Source organism: Hemicordylus capensis, chromosome 7 (genome assembly GCF_027244095.1).
Source record: "Hemicordylus capensis ecotype Gifberg chromosome 7, rHemCap1.1.pri, whole genome shotgun sequence".
Classification (NCBI taxonomy): Eukaryota; Metazoa; Chordata; class Lepidosauria; order Squamata; family Cordylidae; genus Hemicordylus; species Hemicordylus capensis.
Window position 1 is genome coordinate 25,002,921 of NC_069663.1, and position 12,317 is coordinate 25,015,237.

Genomic DNA, 12,317 nt, shown 5'->3' on the forward strand with positions numbered 1-12,317 from the left:
CACCCACCTGGTGTGCTGATTGGCTGAGCCCTGGAGTTCACCAGCCTGTCAGTCAGGACAGAGTTCACTTCCAGTTAACTCTTTAGGGGAGGGGTGGCTGGTCACTACAAAAAGCAAAAAGTCATCATTTGCTTGCTCCCCTACCCTGAACTCAACCAGAAATCATCCCTGCCATCATGAACAGAAATCTCTGTACACATTCTAATAGAAATGTATTTGTTAAAAGATAGGATTCTGTCGGAAAAACATGCTCTTTGGGCCTCAAATGGAAAACTCTTTCATGTTTGGTTAATAAAAGAAAAAAGAGTAATGGGGATGTAGGAGGGCTCCTGCTGCCTATTCTTTTCCTGCCCTTGATTGGCAGTGAGCGAGATAAATCCTGCCGCTCCCCCCTATGCCAAGAAAAGCTTTGCCTGCTTTTCCCCTGATTTTTCTGCATCATTTTTGCATACATTTCTGAGCCTAGTAGCTGATCACCCATTCACCTGCAGGCTTGCTCAGGATGCCCATAAAAACTGCAAGGAGGTAGGAAAGGGTTTGTAGCTTTCTTGACTGCTGTCGACCATCCGAAAACCCACTTCACAGTTTCGAGAGGCATGCCTTGATTTCTAAATGCCAGCTCTGTGCAAAGTGCTGTACGGACATCATAAACAAACAACAAACCCACAGACACACACACTCACGCACACGCCAAAAAAGGGCACTCCTCCGAATTCCTCCCCACACTCACCTGCGAGGCCATTTTGAACGTAAAGGAACTGAGTGGCTGAGTTCTTCCCTTATATGCTCTTTCCAGCACAGACACTCAGGGAAATTTTCCCCAGAAAGTGGGTGGGACATAAATGTTGTTGGCTGCGTTTTGTCCCGTTGCACAGAAAAGGGTTGGAGAAGCTGTGTGTCTGGCACCAACCTCTTTTGAATTCTGGCAGGAGTCTTTGCATTTTTCACAACTTGGCAATGCTGCACTAGAACAAGGGCTGAAAAATGTGAATTGAACTCCTGATGGTCATGCAGCTGTTAACGACAATCAACCAGTCCAACTAGATGTGCACATAAGTAAATAGTTATACAGTGCCCTTTCTCTTATAAAAAAAACAGCCAGGAAACAAGGAAGGGATAATCCTGAAAAGGAGCAAGATGTGTGGGAAGGTGAACTTTCCCCCTGCCCCATGCCACTGTCTCAGTGACATCCCCTCCTTGCAAAGCGCTTGTTTGCCCCAACGTGGCTGGCATCACAAGCAGCAAATCTGGAACTTTAGAAGTACCTAGTAAACCCACATCGGTAGGGATTGCCTTCCAAACAGGTATGCACAGGTATGCATAGTTGTGGAGAAGGGACTGTCATGATAGGGACAGTGTTCATAGGGACATAGGAAGCTGCCGTATACTGAGTCAGACCATTGATCCATCTAGCTCAGTATTGTCTACACAGACCGGCAGCGGCTTCTCCAAGGTTGCAGGCAGGAATCTCTCTCCGTCCTCTCTTGGAGAAGCTAGAGAGGGAACTTGAAAGCTTCTGCTCTTCCCAGAGTGGCTCCATCCCCTGAGGGGAATATCTTCCAGTGCTCACATGTGTTCTCCCATTCAAATGCAACCAGGGTGGACCCTGCTTAACTAATGGGACAAGTCATGCTTGCTACCACGAGACCAACTCTCCTCTCAGGGATTCCCAGATGTTGTTGACTACAACTCCCTTTATCCCCAAGCAAAAGTCATTGCAGCTGGGGATTCTGGGAGCTGTAGCCAACAACATCTGGGAATCCCTGTTAGAGGGAACACTGGATGGGGAGTGGGCCAAAAGCAGACCCTGGAGATTTCCAGCCAATCAAAACAGCAGATAGGAGAATTTCACTTATTTTTCTACCCATGGACAATGAAACGAAGTCTCTGAGATCCAATTACAGATAATGCGAAACAACACATACGGAGTCTATGGGTAATGAGGGCCACCAGTAACTGGCTTTACTATCTGCTGTTCTCTTAACTTTTTCAGAGATATAGTGGTCCAAGGATTCAGGCAGGGATCTTTACCAGGAGTCTCCTTTTAACTGGAGATACCACAGAACAAACCAGCGTGCAAAGCACCTTTCGTACTACTGAGTCCAAGCCTGCCTTACGTTTTGATTGCCAAATTTCTAAGGGCTCTCACATCATTCACAAATGGCTATTTTCCATACTGTAAGAAGCAGAAGGCACACTGGCAGTTTTAAAATGGGAGTGATGTGGTGAACAACACAACTCATGCTTAAGACTGAGGGCATGTCTATATCACAAGCTTGGAATAGTTTGTTGTTGGAAATCCCTAAGGAACCCTGAGGAATTCCATTCATTCCACTTATATACTACGCTTCCTAGAGTGGCTCAGGGCAGTTTACATTAAAATCAAAAACGCATAATAAAACAATTAAAAATAAACCAAAAAAAATTAAAACAGATTAAAACTCATTAAAATTAAAACTAGATATGATTAAAGGCCAGGCTAAAAAGATGGGTCTTTAAGGCTCTCCTGCTCAGTCTCCAAGGAAGATAATCCTCTCATATCCACATCCCACAACCCAGGGGCAACAGCAGAGAAGGCCCCGTCTCCCAGGTCACTACCAGATGAACTGGCAGAACCTGAAAAGAACCCCCTCCTGGTAATCTTAATGAGCAGTGGGGATCTTGTAGAGAAAGGCGCTCTCTCAGGTAACCCGGACCTAAGTAATTCAGGGCTTTACAGATAATAACTAGCACTTCGTATTTTGCCCAGATATGTATGGGCAGCCAGTGCAACTGTTTAAGAACAGGTATAATGCAAAGGTAAAGTGTGCCGTCGAGTCGGTGTCAACTGCTGGCGCCCACAGAGCCCTGTGGTTGTCTTTGGTAGAATACAGGAGGGGGTTACCATTGCCGTCTCCCACGTTGTATGAGATGATGCCTTTCCGCATCTTCCTATATCGCTGCTGCTCGATATAGGTAGTAGACATAATATCTAGAGTCCCCAGGATTCTTTGGGGGAGCTAATTAAGCAGCAGTGAGGAAGAACTGCATCTGTCACAATTTGCTCCTGTACACAACTATATGCTAATCGCGTTCATTTCAGAGACTTCTGCACACAACAACAAACTCCTACTAAAGACCAGGGTTTGCTAGCTGACCAGACTTAAGGTGGGATAACCATCTTTTTCTTTCAAGTTCATCTTTCATGCTAATGAAATGCCCAATTTTTTAAATTTTATTTTACATTTATATCCTGCTCTTCCTCCAAGGAGTTCAGAGTGGTGTACCTGGTTATATATATCCTCACAACAACCCTGTGAGGTAGGTTAGGCTGAGAGAGACATGACTGGCCCAGAGTCACCCAGTGATCTTCATGGTTGAATGGGGATTCGAACCTGGGTCTTCCCGGTCCTATTCCATATTTATTTTGAAGTAGGATGCTCATTCTCTAACTGTAACAGACAAGAACCAACGGTCCTATTTTAAAATGGATATTAAACTATGCCAATTAATTAATTTAAATGGAATTTAAACTATGCCTTATTTCCCTCTACTAGCTCTTAAGCAATACATATCATTCCCAAGGTTCCTGTTAGGCAGTATCTGTTTAACAATACCTTACTAATTACCTATAACAGCATCTCTTAAGCAGTGTTTATTAAATTGCCATTTCCTATTCAAATGCACCTGTTTAACAGCAGAGCGCCTATTTTATCATGAGCCCAAGGCATGTATTGAATTTGTATTCATCGCTGGTGTATTGATTTAATTATCTGCATGCATGCATGCATTCTCTGTTGCTAAGTCACTGCTGGGAGACAGGCATCCAGGGCTCCCTGGCACTGTTGGACAGACCAGCCGCACACAAACAGGGCTGAACTAGAGGTGATGCCAGCCTGCCAGCACTGCAGCGCCAACATCTCAGGGTCGTCCCAACTCCTGCAAAAGATATCCCCATGGCAATGGCATGGGCCAGCCAGCCAGCAGATGAGCAGCTCCAGGAGGCTAATTTCTTGGCAGGCCCCAGTACAGCAGAAGCCAGAGTCCCCACAAAGAGGAGGAAAGGGAACCTGTGAGAAGCTACAGGGCGCTTTCCAGATTAGCCACTCAACAGCAGCAAAATGCTTCCATTCAGGCAAATCGCATTCAAAACAGAAATAGCAAAGTGCCCAGCAGGGGGAGCAGTTTCGTGAAAACTAACAACCCCAAAAAACAGCAACCTTTTTACGCTGGACATACAACATTATAGCAATAAATCACAGCGATTAGATCCGAAACAAGGCATTGGAAATGTGAACGGCACCCTGCTGTCAGCGTAGGGACTGCGGTGTCACAACACAGGAAGTGTGGAAGCACACTTCAGAGATTTGCCGTGATCTCCGTTGCAGGGTCTAATCTGGAAAGCGACCCTATGGCTATAGGACACCTCCAGCTTACACCAGTTGCAGGGGAGCAATAGCAGAAGAGAGAGCATGCTCTCACCTCTTGCCTGTGGGCTTTTCAGTGGCAACTGGTGGGCCACTGTGGGGAAACAGTTCGCTGGACTAGACAGGCCTTGGGCCCAATCCAGCAGGGCTGTTCTTATGTTCTTATGACATTTGAGGGGCTCTCAGCGGCCCCTCTTATCAGAGTGGCCTGTGTTCTGAGAACACAGCCACCCAGTATCAGTTATGTCCCCAGGTGAGGTCTCCATCATCTCACGGAGAATCTAAAAGCATCCCAAGCCCACTCCAAGTCAAAAGGAGCCCATGAACTGCTGAGGTGCCCATGGAGTGAGCAAAGAGTTTTTTCCACAGAGGAAAATTAAGGGAGGAAAAACCCAAGAATGGGACAGAAATATAAGCCACACAGGGTATCATTGCTAGGCTGGGGTGGCCACACCTGAATGTACTTTGGCTCCCTTCAGACATCACACCAATCATGGTCTGTGCTAACTTCATGTATGGAGCTTTTAGCTTCACAAGATCACATGCTATAGTGCAGCAGCTTTTTCAGGTGGAGCGGCAGCCACAAATAGGGTTTGCCAGTGATTCTTGAATTCAGACATAAATGTCAGGCCACCATTACAGCAAACTGTGGTTTGCAAACCAGCTCCAAATCTTGGCTTTATATCCAGAGTATGCATCATGGTCTGTTAGCTGGGGTAAGTTCAGACAGAGCCACCAACCATGGCCACTTTCGTCCTTCAGTCCTCTAATCCAGCAAGTGTCTATCATAACATAGGAAGCTGCCATATACCGAGTCAGAGCATTGGTCTATCTAGCTCCCTATTACCTTCACACACTGGCAGCGGCTTCTCCAAGGTTGCAGGCAGGAATCTCTCCCAGCCCGATCTTGGAGATGCTGCCAGGGAGGGAACTTGGAACCTAGATGCTCTTCCCAGAGTGGCTCCATCCCCTAAGAAGGGGAATCTCTTCCAGGGCTCACACTTCTAGTCTCCCATAAATATGCAACCAGGGTGGACCCTGCTTAGCTAAGGGGACAAGTCATGCTTGCTACCACAAGACCAGCTCTCCACTCCAATGTTTGTTGTCTTGTCTCGGTTGCCTCTGGAAAAGGAAAGCTGGAGCCAGAACTTTCCCTCCTTTTAACAAATCCACCTTTGCCCCCATGCTGTTTATTCAGCCTCCAAAGAAAGATAGGCATGGAATGCAAACAGGAAAGCCAAGAGGCTTCAAGTGACAAAGAATGACAAGGAAAATCAATTCAATTCACCAGCCGCAATCCCCGGAAGGTCCCAACCTACCAGGTGCCACGCCATTAATCCACAAGATAAACAAGGCTGACAGGATTTCAGACTATAAAAAAACAATCAGGACACGAGGCAAACCTCCCCTTTTGGATCTCTCTTGTGAATCATGCAGAAGGAAACGCGGCTCCTGTGCTGTACGTTGGCATCCCTTCGCCTAGGAGGCACGTGGGTGGGATGCGTCTTCCAGGGGTTTTGCCCATTCGGTCTCCTGTTCCAGCATCTCCTGGAACATGAGCTTGGTGACGGAGTGGGACTTTGGACCGGGGCTTCCAGGGCTGGCATGAAACAAAGTGAAGTGGGTCGCTTCCAGTGGCCTTTTATTAAGCATCTCAAGGCAGGTTACAAAAGTTCAAATGCAATAGAATTCCATAAAGGTTACATTTTAAACCTTAAAATCAATTAAAAATTAAAGCCAAAAAACACCAGGAAACACAATTAAAAAGAAACAAGCACAAGAAAGCGGAGAAACCTGGCAGCTTCTAGGAGGTAAAAGCCCGAGTAAATACAAAGGTCTTGAGTTGTTTTTTTAAAAGCAGCCACAGAGTGTGAACATTCGCTGGGAGAGCATTCCAGAGAGTCTGAATGGGGAATTACTACAATTCTAGTAAGTCACCTTAAGTGGTGCAGCCGGGAAATGCTTGACTCACAAGCAGAAGGTTGCCCGTTTGAATCCCCACTGGCACTATATCGGGCAGCAGTGATATAGGAAGATGCCGAAAGGGATCATCTCAGACCGTGGTCAACCCCTCCTCTATTCTACCAAAGAAAACTGCAGGGCTCTGTGGGCGCCAGGACAACACACTTTACCTTTACAATTCTAGTAATGATTTTAACCCAAAAAAGGAAAGAGAGAGATGGGCAGGGGCATAGCTAGGGGAGACGGGGCCCATATTCGCCCCTCAGAGTGAGGGAGATAATGAAGAAAATAGGAAAAGGGGGAGCTGAGGGGCCCGGGTTCTTTGAACCTATCTGTTCAATTATAGCTACACCCCTTGAGATGGGGAAGAGGAGAGCTGCTGTTTCAGGCAGTGATATGTCATGGGGTTCTCTCCAGTTCATCTGGGAGCGAGGCAGCTGCTGCACATGAAATTCCGATGATGATTCAAGATCCCCAGCCTTTCCGGACTTCATTTCAGTACAAAACGCAAAGCAGGCTGGGTAAACGGAAGCCGCTTGCGTCCATGTTTAGCTAGTGCTCCAATTAAATAAGCTTGTAAATATTCTAGCTGCGTTGATAAAATCTTATAACAATTCTCCACCACATAAAAGAAGCATGGGCAATAATATTTCTTTGCAGTGGGATGCCCTACATACTACTGCTGACCCGCAGCATACTGGTCCACAAAAACATGTTTAGAAAATAGAGGAAGATTACATCTTTTTCTAGAGCAAATGCCATAGAAGCTTAAAGATGGAAGGGACCTTGGAATGGATCTTCAGTCATCCATTCCGGTCCTCTGCCCTCAACAGGAATCTGCTACAGCAACCTTCATAGATGGCCGGCCGGCCAGCCTCTGTGGCAAAACCTCTAGTGAAGGAGAGCCCACCACCATGCGACTGTTCCGTTATCAAACAGCCCCTAAGTTAAGAAATTCCTCTTCCTGTCAAGCCTGGATCTGCTTCTTTGTCATTTCGACCCATTGGTTCTAGCCCCAACAAACCCCAGATGAAAACCCAACTCCTGAACCCTGGTGTCCTAGCTGTGCAAGACGTATAAAAGGCAGAGAAGAGCCTCGTTAGTACTGCACATGATCTTCCTCACCAAGAGGTTTGTCACACGCTACTCAGAGGTGAGGACCGGCAAACATCCCAGTGACTCACAGTTCATGCCGCCCAAGCATGGCCTATTCTACCCCAGTGACTTGGCTCTCCCTCGCCACTAAAGGCAGTAATCCTTTTGGTTTGAGTACTCAGTGCAGCTGCAGACATTTGTGCAGACAATATGTAAGTATAGTGCCGAAGGAGTTTGTGTTGAGTGTGTGTCTTTAGGACAGACGCTGCCACACTGCCTTGTTTTTGAACAAGACAGACCTTGCTGCCAAATACCAGGACAGTCCATACAATTGACATTAGGGGTAAGAGAAAGAAGCCTATGTTTTTTTTCTTCCTCTTCTTCCTACCTCGTTCTGAAGCCGGGGACAGAATCAGGCTAGGGCTTAGTTCACGATCAAGCTCCCAGCCTCCAGTCTGGTTTTTAACTGACACACGATCAGCAAACAGGAGCACTCCCAACTCCTGAGCGTCAGCCGGGTGAACTGCCCTACTGTAGTCAGACCATCGGTCTCCCTTGTTCAGAATTGTGCACACTGACTGGCAGCATCTCTTCGGGGTTTTAGGAAAGGTATTTTTCCCAGCCCTACCTAATGAGCCACCTAATGGCGCAGCGGGGAAGTAACTTGCCTAGCAAGCAAGAGGCTGCCGGTTCAAATCCCCACTAGCATGTTTCCCAGACTATGGGAAACATCTATATCGGGCAGCAGCAATATAGGAAGATGCTGAAAGGCAATCTCATACTGCATGGGAGGAGGCAATGGTCAAGCCCTCCTGTATCCTACCAAAGGCAACCACAGGGCTCTTTGGTCGCCAGGAGTTGACACCGACTTGACGGCACAACTTTACCTTTACCTGGGGATTGAGTCCAAGACCCTCTGCCTGCAAAGCAGGTGCTCTAACAATGAGCTACAGCCACACCCTCCCTCGATTCTCCAGTGTGTATATTATGGTGGTCTATGGATGTTCTCAGGTAGACACTGATGATCTCTCCTGCTTGTATACCAGTTTGGTGCTTTCCATAATCCCGGTTCCAATTATTTGGTCTGCAAAGACAACCTGAGCAGCAGCCTGGAATCTGCTCAATGATATATGGAGACCCAATTCCCATGTTCTGTCCCCACCATTTATCTGGAGTTTCCATCATTAAGCAGCTTGGGGAAATATTTGGATTCATAACCCCTGCTAACTGGGCAAAGGGGCACCTTTTAACGTGGCGATTCTCTTTATTTAACAGGGGGAGAGCAACTGGCCCTCTCCACCCCCAGCACAGCATCCCTCCAGTGACTGTTGCTGGTGTCTATCTTATGTTTCTTTTTAGACTGTGAGCCCTTTGGGGGCAGGGAGCCATCTTATTTATTTGTTATTTCTCTGTGTAAACTGCCCTGAGCCATTTTTGGAAGGGCAGTATAGAAATTGAATTTAATAATAATAATAATAATAATAATAATAATAATAATAATAATAATAATTATTATTATTATTAAGGATTTCATCCATGAGAGAGGTAGCTGCATAATTGCTCTCAGCTTGCACCCCAACAGCATCTTCCCCTGTGGCTGCTTTAACATTCCTGTAGTATAGGATCAGAGGTTTGGAGGTATTGGCTAGTCCAGGAGTTCTCAAACTTGGGTCCCCAGGCTAGATGTTGTTGGACTACAACTCCCATAATTCCCAAATCACAATGAATCTCCCTTAAAATCATCCTCCCCCCCCCCGCTACTTTTCTCTCAGCAGCGAAAAAGATGAAGTGATATATCTTTCCATATGCAGGCAAGAAAGTAGCTTCATTTGAAGTTATTTTATTAAGTAAGTTATTAAGTCATTCTGAGAAAGCAAGTGACAGAAAAAGAAACAAGTTTAGGAATTCTCTCCCAATAGGGTTGCCATAATATTCTGGCTTTCCAGATCTGGGTGCCTAATTCGCATAGGATGTAAACGGGCTTTAAAATAACTTTTGAGCAGAAGAGTGATGGCACGTTTTGCTCCATAACTCCGCTTCTACAAGGGCTAGAGCTTTGCTTTTTAAAAAAAAGAAAAAGAAAGAAAGCTGAAATCCGGGCAAATCCGGGTGGGCTAAGCAACCTAGGTGAGATGCTTAGAATCCGGGTGAAACTCGGAATTTCAGGGGGCATGGCAGCTCTATCTCCCAACCATTTCTCTTCTCCTGACTGTAGCTTCTGAGGCTGTTTTTCATTTTAAAATAAAATAAAATAAAATAAAATAAATCTGAAGATGGACTTGGATGTCTCCCATACAATATCTAGTTTAGCCCTGGGGGCAGGGGGGACTTCTCTTGGTGCTTTCTTAATATTATCTGGGAGTTGTCTATACATTACTTTGGCAGTAGCACAGTGGATTTTGGTGCTTTCTTATTGTGAAGTTCTACAAACAGCCGGTGGCTCTCATTATATAATTTTAAGTCACTCCTTGCTGCATGTGAAACAGAACGCCGCTTGAATCATCTGTGTATAATACACTCGCCACACACGCTGCCCCATCTCCACCCTGGCACATTTCAATCCCAAATGTTTCACAGAGAGATTAGAAAACCAGAATACAATGAAATAAGTAACTCAAAACAGGAAACAACTGAACCAAGAACAATGAACAGGAGTCCTGATTCTAGAACAGCTACTAACAAGCCAATTCTCTCTTTGGGAAATTCCCAGGAATTGTCCAGATTGCCTTTGTTAATGTTCCTTCATGGCTGGTGGACTTTCTCTAATGGGAGTTAATGGTTGGGAGGCATACAGATTTGCCTCTGAAATGTCCAGGGTGTGAAAAGCCACCAGAGCCTGGGAGAGGCATTTTCCAGCAGAGGGGAAGAGCTGACATAAGGTGTGAGTTTAAAAGAAAGGCAGTGCTCCCTCCTCCAAAGGTAAAACCCAAGTGGTGCTGCCCTTAGAACTTCTTTTGGGAAGTAGGAAATGCATAATGATGCATAAAATGCAAATCTTTCAAAAGGTGAAGATAAAAGGGCCAAGCAGGCTTCCCAGAGGAAGGAATTCCAGAGTCTAGGGGCCACTACAGAGAAGGCCCTGTCCTAGAGGAAGGAATTCCAGAGTCTAGGGGCCACTACAGAGAAGGCCCTGTCCTAGAGGAAGAAATTCCAGAGTCTAGGGGCCACTACAGAGAAGGCCCTGTCCCAGAGGAAGGAATTCCAGAGTCTAGGGGCCACTACAGAGAAGGTCCTGTCCTAGAGGAAGGAATTCGAGTCTAGGGGCCACTACAAAGAAGGCCCTGTCCCATGTGTCTACCAAGCTAATCTCATACGGTGCTGTGATATGCAGCAAGGCCTTCCCTGAATATGTGAGGGGAGGGGCGGTGAAATCATGTGGGAGCGAACAGTCCTTTAAACCCTGGACCCAAGCCATGAAGGGGTTTAAAGGTAATATGTGAGACTGGAAATGGGAGAAAGCACCCCGACTCCCATGTGACGCTGTATGTCTGGAACTCCTCGGCAGATGGTACTACTCCCTGCTCTTCTTTCAAAACCATCATAGGAAGATAGAAAGCTGTTTTTCTAAAGGAGTCAGATCGCTAGTCCATGTCGCTCAGTATTGCCTGTGCTGACTGCCATTGGTTCTCCGAGGTTTAAGGCAGGAGCCTCTCTCTGCCCTTCCTGGAGATGCTGCCAGGGATTGAACCCGGGACCTTCAGCATGCAAAGCAGATACTCCACCACCCCCATCCCTCCTCAGTGCCCCACTTTTCTATAAAACCTTTGCTTAAGTTCCAGATTTTGTCTCCAACCCCAAGGAAGCTAGTCTTGTGGTAGCAAGCATGACTTGTCCCCTTTGCTAAGCCGGGTCCACCCTGGTTGCATTTGAATAGGAGTCTAGAAGTGTGAGCACTGAAAGATATTCCCCTGAGGGGATGGGGTCACTCTGGGAAGAGCACCTCCCTGCCTGCATGCAGGAGGTCCCAAGTTCCCTCCCTGGCAGCATCTCCAAGAGAGGGCTGAGAGAGATTCCTGCCTGCAACCTTGGAGAAGCCGCTGCCTGTCTGGGTAGACAATACTGAGCTAGACAGACCAAGGGTCTGACTCAGTATATGGCAGCATCCTATGTTCCTACATGTTAACTATATTGCCCCTTCTTTTCCTCCCAGCCCTCTCAACTGTAAACCTTAAAAAGATAGCAGGCTGTTTTGCTTTCACTGTAAAGCACAATCATATTTCCTGTGCTGCATTCATAATAAAAACAATAATAATACCCACTTAACCCTTTTCAGACTTGAGATTTGACAACCACTTAATTAGTTAATTGCTCCAATTAGGTTTTAAAACAAACAAACACAGTGTGGGCTTGTCCTGAAGAAGCTAACTGATCTTCTTAAATCAAGTCAGGCATTCAAAAATCAGACACACCCATTTGATGTATCCTTCAATTAAAATGGCTCCGATAGTTATGATCATGCTAACAAAATTCCAGACTCAGGAGATCCATCAGCACTCATTGTCTGTAAGCAATTTAGCTTTTGTGAGGCCTGGCTTTCCATTGTAATTGCTTCAGTACAACGGTGTGCAGTTATCTGGCGGGGGGAGGGTGTCTCATGCCAACAAAAAACTAGCAAGGTCTGTCTGGGTAGCTGCCTCCTCTTCCCCTGTCCTACTGCAGACCTTTTTTTTTTTAGTAATCACATGCCTTCGAATATCTGGGTACCACATTTCAGCTCTTTCTGTGTTGTAGAAGTACCCTAGCCATTGGGACAGTCAAGCCCAAACAACTCCTGGTCATCTTCCTGTAGGACTTGGGCAGTGGCCCACTTACGGCAGGAAAGAGTTGTGTATCCTCTTCCATCCTCCCCTTTTG